The following is a 9,211-nucleotide window of genomic DNA, read 5'->3' as shown; positions in this document are numbered from 1 at the left end:
ACACAACCTTTACACTAGCCAAGCATTTAGCAGAAAGGCTACTGAAAAGAATAGCAAGTCACGAACATGCTCTGCCTGTTCATCTTCAGGTAGGGCCAAACATGCAGGGAGGGCGGTTGGGACATCCGATGACAGACTGAATTACAGTTGATTTAAATGGATTGTCTGTGGTCCTGACTGAATCCATGCATCCTCACATCTGATCAACACCTTTAGCTTTTAGGCTGGCTGGAAAAGTTCCATCACTCGTGCTTTAGATAGATAGATTCAACCCCAACCTACCCCATTCAATATTACTGGGCAGATACTAAGCAGAAGCGAGGAAGGAATATATGCATTAGAGAGATTGAAGAATCATTAGCCATTCATACAATTTGAATCCTCAAAGACACGAGTTCTAAAATGGGGAATATTATTTAATGTATTTTTCAGCATTGGCATTGCTCCTTGTGGGTTCTGCTTTGAATTTCGGTTATGACCCTTACAGAAAATTCTGAAAGCCAAATCCGTGCAAAAAACACCTAATGCCACCTACTTTTGTGTCAAGAACCCTTAGAAGGTGATGAATTTTGCATGACTGCTATGCAAAAGCATAGATCAGAACAAGTTTGCTTGAAAGATTCATGAACCACAGCAATCCTTTTTACAAACTTGGTCTGAATGTGTAATGAAAACCAAGGCCAAATGAATTTTGTATGGTTTCAGTGTCAGAGCCTCAACGAGAACGAAGGAGGCCTTTGCTTTCATCGCTGCTCTGCACTTTTGCTAGCCTCTGCTGATTTTGCAAAGTGCGGGACATTCCTGCATTGCACAAAAGCCCACCATGGCCATAATCCACTGGGAGGTTTTCATATGCAAACTGAGTGGAATGAATGGGAACTATACATGAGTGCCACAATTGAAAAGGAACTTGAATCTGGCCTCCTGCCATTGATAAAATGCAATATATTACTTTTACAATGTAAGACAAACCTGGGACAAGCCAAACAAAGCCCACACAGGTTGCCAGTTCCTTGCCAAATCTTCTCTTGTTCTTTTTCCAGAGGAGGTTCATTGGTGATACGTTATAAGCCAGAGACAGTCCCTTTTACAGGATACAGTGGTACCTCGGCTTAAGAACTTAATTCGTTCTGGAGATCCGTTCTTAACCTGAAACTGTTCTTAACCTGAAGCACCACTTTAGCTAAAGGGGCCTCCCGCTGCCACTGGGCCGCCAGAGCACGATTTCTGTTCTCATCCTGAAGCAAAGTTCTTAACCTGAGGTACTATTTCTGGGTTAGCGGAGTCTGTAACCTGAAGCGTATGTAACCTGAAGCGTATGTAACCCGAGGTACCACTGTACTTGTTAACCCTGTATTGGAAAACAGTGCTTTGAAGTCATGCCCTAGGTTTATATGGATCTGAAAAGAAGATTTGAGACCACCGTCCTCATTGCTGAAGCCAGCTTGCAGGTTTTGTTTTTTCCTCCAAGTCCCTATTATGTGGTGTAGATTCATGTGGCTGCATCTAGTTTGATGAATCTCAACTTAGGCTGACCTGACATAAGAATTGCCTTGCTGCTTTTCTCTCACATGATGCCAACAAATACACATACAGTGCACCAGCACCCCAGATTCATTGGGAGCTGCCTTAGACTGAGAATGACTTGTAGCAGCTCTCCAAGATTTCGGGCAGGGGACTCTCCCCGTCCTACCTGGAGATGCTGGGGATTGAACCTCAAACCTTCTGCATGCAAAGCAGATGCTCTACCATGGAGCTATAGCTTAGGATGTCCCTGGAACTTCCCAGGCTTATTAAATCTATTAACTCATAGCATCATAGTTAGAATTCTTTTGGTGAGGGCATCCAAGGCACACTGGGAATGTGTGCATGTGGGTGGGCAGAAAATTATTACAGAGCAGTCAGATCGTATTATAAAGCAGTTGGTAGCCTAATAGCATTATTTACTTATACTTGAAATGTATTTAATATTCATAAAATAAATGTTAATTTTATAGTGTTCAAAAAAAGGGAAATACGCACAGAGAAGAGACACACACTTAATGTTTATCCGTCATTCCAGTTACTGGGTAGAAGACTAGGTGGCAGGAACTGTTTTGCTTCCTATGCAGTGTGATGCTATGCAGGATTACTCCAAGGTAAGTCCCTTTATACTCAATAATTGGATTTGGGATTACAGCCTTTTTTACTTGAAAGTAAGCCCCACTGTGTGGAACTGGACTAACTGCCTCCCTAACCTAGTAAGTGCGTTTAGGATTAGAGTCTCAACGGGCAATTGGATAGAGAATACAGCTTGCATACTTATATCTCCAAACACCAACGGGTTAGAAACTTCCCCTCTTTTTTAAAACCTGAAAATTCAGGGAAGAGTCCAGGAATATACCTAACAGTTCTAGGCCCCTCTATCTCCCCACCACTACTTTTCCCATGACTAATGCACAAGCCAAAAGCAATGGTTTATATATACAGTGGTATCTTGGATTACACAAGCTTCAGGATACATACGCTTCAGGTTACAGACTCCGCTAACCCAGAAATAGTGCTTCCGGTTAAGTACTTTGCTTCAGGATGAGAACAGAAATTGTGCTCCGGCAGCGTGGCAGCAGCAGGAGGCCCCATTAGCTAAAGTGGTGCTTCAGGTTAAGAGCAGTTTCAGGTTAAGAACAGACCTCCAGAACGAATTAAGTACTTAACCCAAGGTACCACTGTAGAGAGACACACATTATAAAATGATATGTGCAGAAAATGCAGTAAAGTAGCCAAGAGGGAGTTTTGCACATATAAAGTTCCCTTATAGCAGGAGTATCCAGTGTGGTACTCTTCATAGGTAACATAGCCAACATAGCCAATGGTCAGGGATGACGGGAGTTGTAGTCCACAACATCAGTTTGCTGCCACATTGGCTATTGCTGCCTTGTACTGAATGAGATCATTGCTCCTTCTAGCCTGATAATCTTTATCCTGATTAGCAGCTTTTCCCAGCCCTGTGACCTGAGATCTTTTGAAGTGGGCATGGCAGGAACTGTGTATATCTCCTTATTCAGGCAAAGCATGAACTGCACCGCTGAGCTATGGAACATCCTTGAATGCAATTGCCTCTGGTGCGAATTATCTCCCCCTCTTATCATCTTCATATCATATCTTTCTCTTCCAATCCTTTCCCTTTCAGTTACATTCCCCCCCCCTTAGAAAAACTAAGTTATAAGCTATGTGGTTTAAAAGGAATGGGAAAGAAATTCCTTTGGGAACCTCGTCTATATTATCCTAGTGAAGATAAGTTTCTTAAAAGCAAGGAGAAAAAGACAGGAAATGAGATTAGTGAAAGCAACATTATTCTGGGCCAGCTCACTGACAGAGACTGATTACAGTTTATAGTGATCCTTTTCTCCATTCATCTAGCTGTGCTCGGTCCATGAACCAATTCGTGTAAAATTCTTTCCGTTGAATTTAATTTGCTTGTTGTTGTCGTCACAGAATTTGGGGGCCATAAAGGGTCTGAATATCACGTAGACCTGTCCACTTCTTAGGAAATCGAATGAATATCCATCAGAACTGGTACATACAAGGTGAAAGGCAGAAATCAAAGTCAGTTCAAATATCTTCCGTGTACATGACTGTATGGGCAGTTTGATGTCTCTGATGGGAACAGAAATTTCCCTATTAGCTGGTCACATGCAACATGGTGTCTTTTTGGGACTAATCCACACACAATGCAGGTTCCACCTTTTAAAAGATGTTCTCTCCTGTTTTTTTTAAAAAAGCAAACATATCATCTGCCTTTGCAAATAAAATCTAGCATGTTCAGGATCTGCTCCATGCAATGCCCCTAAACAGGGGATTGCTAGCACACCCTTAAAGAAGACTCAAGAAACCATAACTGTGGTGAAACCAAATAAGTATAATTAGCCAAATCAAAACATAATCTGGGCAAGGAAGTTCCCTAAGGCAGGAGGGATTGTGGGCCTTCCCAGCAAAAAATGTTATATGTCAGGGAGCTGGTGGATGAGGGGCTGTCTTAGGTCCTTGTCTCCTCCATTTCATAGGTTCTGTGCATGTGTCTATAGCCATAGACTTCAACTTAAAGAGTGGCAATTGTAGAGAACATTTAGAATGTCAGAGATATGCTAACCCTCCACATCTCATGCTTTGCCAGCTATGCATTGAGTATATATTTGAAGGAATGGTGCTTTATATATATATATATATATACTGTATATATGTAAAAAACCCCAACTAAAAACAACAACAACAACAACAACAACAACAACAACAACAACAACAAAAACATGATAAGTGGTTGAAGTGAACATTTGGGAGGATATCTAACACTTTATCTAAACAAAGGTTTGTTGCAGTAAGTTCCTGGCCCAACTAGTAGAATTTGTCTCTGCTCAGGGCAAAGGCAGTCAGATAAAGGCAGATGTCATTTCTGAAAAGCAATCCCAACTTCAAATCATACTGCATGAGAACATCCTGACTTGTTCTCAGACTATTGGAGGTTTTTGTGTAAATCAGGATTCTGCAGGATTGGTGCAAGGTGGTAGTGCAAGAGTTGGTAGTTGGCACAAAATTCACTTTCCTGAACATCCCTGCTTTTGCTTAAGAAGAAGAAGAAGAAGAAGAAGAAGAAGAAGAAGAAGAAGTAGTAGTAGTTTCTAGACTTAATGGATGTGATAATTCCTGTTGCAATTTCACATTCCATAAATGACAGATGAATGGAATTTCAATGTCATTGCCATCCCATGACTAGCAAAAAACCCCAACTTAAAGAACAAACTATGCAAAATTAGATAAATAACTTAAATTAGCACAATTTGCACAACATATACATGCCACAGCATGCAGCTGCCCTTGGTAGAGAATTTGGATATCACCTTTGTTTAGATTTATATATTTACTTAGTGTGGATTACTCACAGGTCTGGCCTAATGTATGACAGATTATCCTTTGCCATGCAGATGATGAAAAACGTGGTGAATTATATTATTACATTCATAACAAAATAAAAGGTTTTAGCTCCATCTGCAGAAGAAAAACTCGCTCAGCAATTAGCCAGTAGTTGTTTGAGCTTGGAAACTGATTGTCAGCTTTTGCCCCTCAGTCCTGTGGGACGTTTTGATCATCAAATTCAAAAGCTGACCTTGGATTCTGGTTGTAGAAGGAAATCCTGCATTCAGTTTGACCTTCACAACCTAGAGTGAGAAAAGATGAGTTGAAATTGAACACTGTATCTAGAGCACAATATGGAGGGAGGGAAGGACGGGGAGTTTAAATGACAGCTGCTATAAATTATACATGGGGTGACTTATATGCTAATATTGTAATTTTGCATCGCCCGTCTTCTTGTATCAGCTGTAACATTGTAGATGTTTGCCTAGGTGAATGGTTAACAATGACTTTTGAATGGCATACAAAGAGATAGCCGCAGGTAGGGGAGGAAAAGGACTGTCTTTTCATTATTTTATGAAAATCAAAACCTATCTATATATAAAAACCAATTTCCAGCTTTTCATCAGATGCCAGACTCCAGTAGGATCAAGAAACAGAACTCTAGGAAGGAATTGTGGAGATTAGAGAATGCATAGGGTCAGAAGGGGCTGGGATGAGCTTTAACCCTGACCAAATGGTACCTACAAGTGTCACCCTCCAGGCACAACAATAGGAGAAGTGGGGATGAGCCTCATCTATATGAACCAGCAACACTTACATTGGACCATTGAAGATACTGAGAGCAGCTCTGATTCCTAATAGGCCAGAATGCATCTTTCTCTCATTTAATGCTTGGGAGAGGGGAAACAGAACTCTATACTTTGTGACGCTGTGATGGTAAGGGCAAGAAAGGAAAACCAACTTCTAGATGCTGAAGAAAGGGTAGTGCATTTTAAAAATTAATTCTTCTTCCTTCTGCTTCTTGAGAATGGTTCTCCTTTCCACTGGATGCTTCCAATTTTTGTGTGTGTGATGGTGAAGGCCAAATTCGTGTTAGCACTGGTTGGCCTCATTCTCACTAGAAGTGATTGAATTCAGTCTTTGCATATGGTGAAAGGAGCTTTCTTGATCCACACCTCCCAGACTCACATGCAGATCAAAACTTTGGTATCCACCGACTGTGACACTTCCCAATGTTCCAATGTGGGTATCAAAAGTAATTTTAAATGCTTCTTTTGAGAAATGAATATTTTGAGGGGGAAATATGCTTCAGAGTACATGAAAAACAACAACACATATTTAAAAACACTTGTTAAACACACACACACATGCAGAATCGGGACGGAACAAATTTATGGGTGAACATGTGTGGAAGTGGATCATGGATTGAAAATAGACTGATTCACCTATCCTTCATCCTCACTGACAGACATCCCTCCAACAGAGAAGTCCAAAGAAAACCTAGAGAAGCATAGCATCCACTCGAGATCCTTGCATTCCACAAGCCCTCGCACAATACTTGCCTTCGTCATAATGGCATCCATTTGCTAATATAATTTTTGTGTGCAAATTATTACAGTTTTCCTCATAAAATGCCTCTGAAGTCACAGCGCACAGTCACTGTAGTTTCCCGACTTCTTTTCTCTTGACAGCTGTGAAAATGCAACGGTCTCAATTAAGAAATAGGGGTTTCAGTATGCCCTCTGGTTAATGCCCATGCAGTTCATTACCAACCTCTTTTGCTTCTGTGCTCATTTAGGCTTGGAAACGCAGCTGGGTCAGCCTGAGTGGCGATTCTGTTCTGCCTTACACAGAGACCGGTGCCCTTGCTAATCTGCAAGCTGGAACATCCAGGGGAAACACAGCATGTTCAATTTGCTCATATAAATAGTCATAGGGAAGCTAAATTGGGCTACTCATGTGAAGAAAGACAAGTACATTTTGACCCCGAAAAACTTAAAACCCTTCATGCGCAAACCAGCGACAGCTCTGCTGCATTCACAAATGGCACTGAAGAAATCTGTGGTTATCTGTGTTTAAAAATAAACCCCAGAGCCACAGATCTAGCCAAGGCAAAAGCTGAGAGAGAAAGAGAGGGGGGGGGAGAGGGAGAGCGGTTGCAGAGTCCATAGAGATGCTTGAGGAATTCGTTCTTTGCAGACTCTAATATGTACTGACCTCATTGGCAGCTCCCAGACTAACACGCGGATCAGACTGCAGTTATTGCCTGGTTTTCACACTTCTCCAAATTCTGCAATGAAATTGTCTGCTCATAATATTTATTTGTTGAAAAGCCTTGATATACCCCTTAACGCTCCAAAATATCTCTAAGCAAAAACAAACAGAAGTGATATCATTAAACTGTTTATACAAAAACACAACATAAAACAGCAATAGAAAAACACAGAAAAGCATGGGGGGGGACCACTGTGCTATGGTAAGAGGGGGAAAGGCACATCTTCCTGCTGTCAGCCTCCTTCAGATGACTTCATCCTGGTTTAGAACCTTGCTTACAACTCTAAAACAGATCCTTGCTTTTCATTGTCATTCCTTTGCTCCCTCCCCCATATGTGTTATAAGCAAAATTTTCTGTTGTTGTTGTTGTTGTTGTTGTTGTTGTTGTTGTTGTTGTTGTTGTTGTTGTTATAACTGGCCTAGCACAGATGCCCCCAGATGCTCATTTTTCTCTCTGCTTCATTAATTCATTCTTCAAAAAAAGAAAGCTTTTTGCAGTCAAAAGGCAAACTTCTACCTTTCCCCGTTAAACTCCAGCCCTTGATCTTTGGCAACAGTTTGTTCAAAGCTGTGTGTATGTATATTGTTTGCTTGAACAAAATCAGTCAAGGAGGCTTTTGGGGGGGATGAGGGTGGCATTTACAGCTGGTCTAGGAACAGTTGGATAATTGGCTTCTGTACATTCCACCCCCACCCCCCATTTAATTAAACCAATGCTGGCCAAACAGAGCTATGTCACAAACAAAATAACCATTCTCTCTCATTCTAAACATTATCAGGAGAGTAAACATTGTTGGTACTTAAGGATAATTCTCCATCACGTGCATTTTTCCTGGAAGTATTTTATAGCCTTGTTTAGCATAGGCTTATTTTTTAAAAAAATCAATGACACCCACACAGTCAAAATATTTCCTTGGTATATTCTCTAGACCCAACAATGTAACAAGATCGGCATATAGTAATAGGATTTTCTTGGAATGGCACAGAAGGCGGAATGAAGTTGGTTCTTGTTTTTTCTTCAAGAGGGAGGAGAGATTGCAGAATTTTCTGACTTCCACTTTTCACTAGCAATATTGAGTGAGATAAAGGTAAAGGTAAAGGTACCCCTGCCCGTACGGGCCAGTCTTGACAGACTCTGGGGTTGTGCGCCCATCTCACTCAAGAGGCCAGGGGCCAGCGCTGTCCGGAGACACATCCGGGTCATGTGGCCAGCGTGACATCGCTGCTCTGGCGAGTCTGCACCAGCGCAGCACACGGAAACGCCGTTTACCTTCCCGCTATAAAGCGGTACCTATTTATCTATTGAGTGAGATACATACATGCAAATGAGGCAACTGATGTCGCATTGATACCATGGTGTAAATGATTAGATGTCTTTCAAAATGCTACACCCACGCATTTTGTGAATAATGAAAACAAATTCAGATCTATTAAAAAATACGCATTTGATAGATTTCCATACATCTGTTCTTGTAGAACCATGTGCTTTTTAATAGAATGTTGGAGAAAGAGAATTGGGAGAGGGAGTACAGCAGAGAGAGAAAGGACTTTGCTTTTCTTCACAGTCATGTAAAGTGAATTATGAGGCAACAGGGAGTGATTGATGGATGGCTGTTGGGAACAACAGGAGGCAGAGTGCTTCTAACTCTCAAAATTGTTTATAATTTTTTTTTCATGCAATATCTATGAAATGATCTTTGCACACTTGCTCTTTAAACATATTCACTAGATGTCATCTCTGATCCAGTCTAAGCTAGAGTGGTTGATTGATTTGACAAGAATAATAATAGAACCATGGAGGCGGAAGTTACCTCAGCAATTACCTAGCCCACCCCTTGCTCCACTGCTACAGAACTGCTTACAGCTAATCATCCAGCCTCTGCTTAAAATCCTGTAACAAAGAGGATCATGATCTCCTTTCTGAACTTTCCAAGAATATAGAATCATATGTGAGCATTCTCAAGTCATCACTATATTACAATCACGGGAGCTATTCTGGCATAAGATTTGGATAATTCAGTCTTGTAAGCAGAATACTTATCTCTCT

At 41.1% G+C, this 9,211-nt stretch overlaps 1 long non-coding RNA gene across 1 annotated transcript; it reads right to left on the bottom strand.

Moving 5' to 3' along the window:
- Positions 1–3,324: 3,324 nt before the first annotated feature.
- LOC309532809 lies at positions 3,325–6,791 on the bottom strand. Its single transcript, XR_014220032.1, has 4 exons — positions 6,664–6,791; positions 6,453–6,581; positions 5,141–5,192; positions 3,325–3,636 (listed from the first exon to the last, which is right to left on the bottom strand). It is a non-coding gene; the product is annotated as an uncharacterized lncRNA (long non-coding RNA).
- Positions 6,792–9,211: the final 2,420 nt, after the last annotated feature.

Source organism: Podarcis vaucheri, assembly GCF_965113315.1.
Source record: "Podarcis vaucheri genome assembly, chromosome: 5".
Classification (NCBI taxonomy): Eukaryota; Metazoa; Chordata; class Lepidosauria; order Squamata; family Lacertidae; genus Podarcis; species Podarcis vaucheri.
The sequence above is the reverse complement of the archived record's forward strand: the minus strand, read 5'-3'. Positions and strand labels throughout refer to the sequence as shown.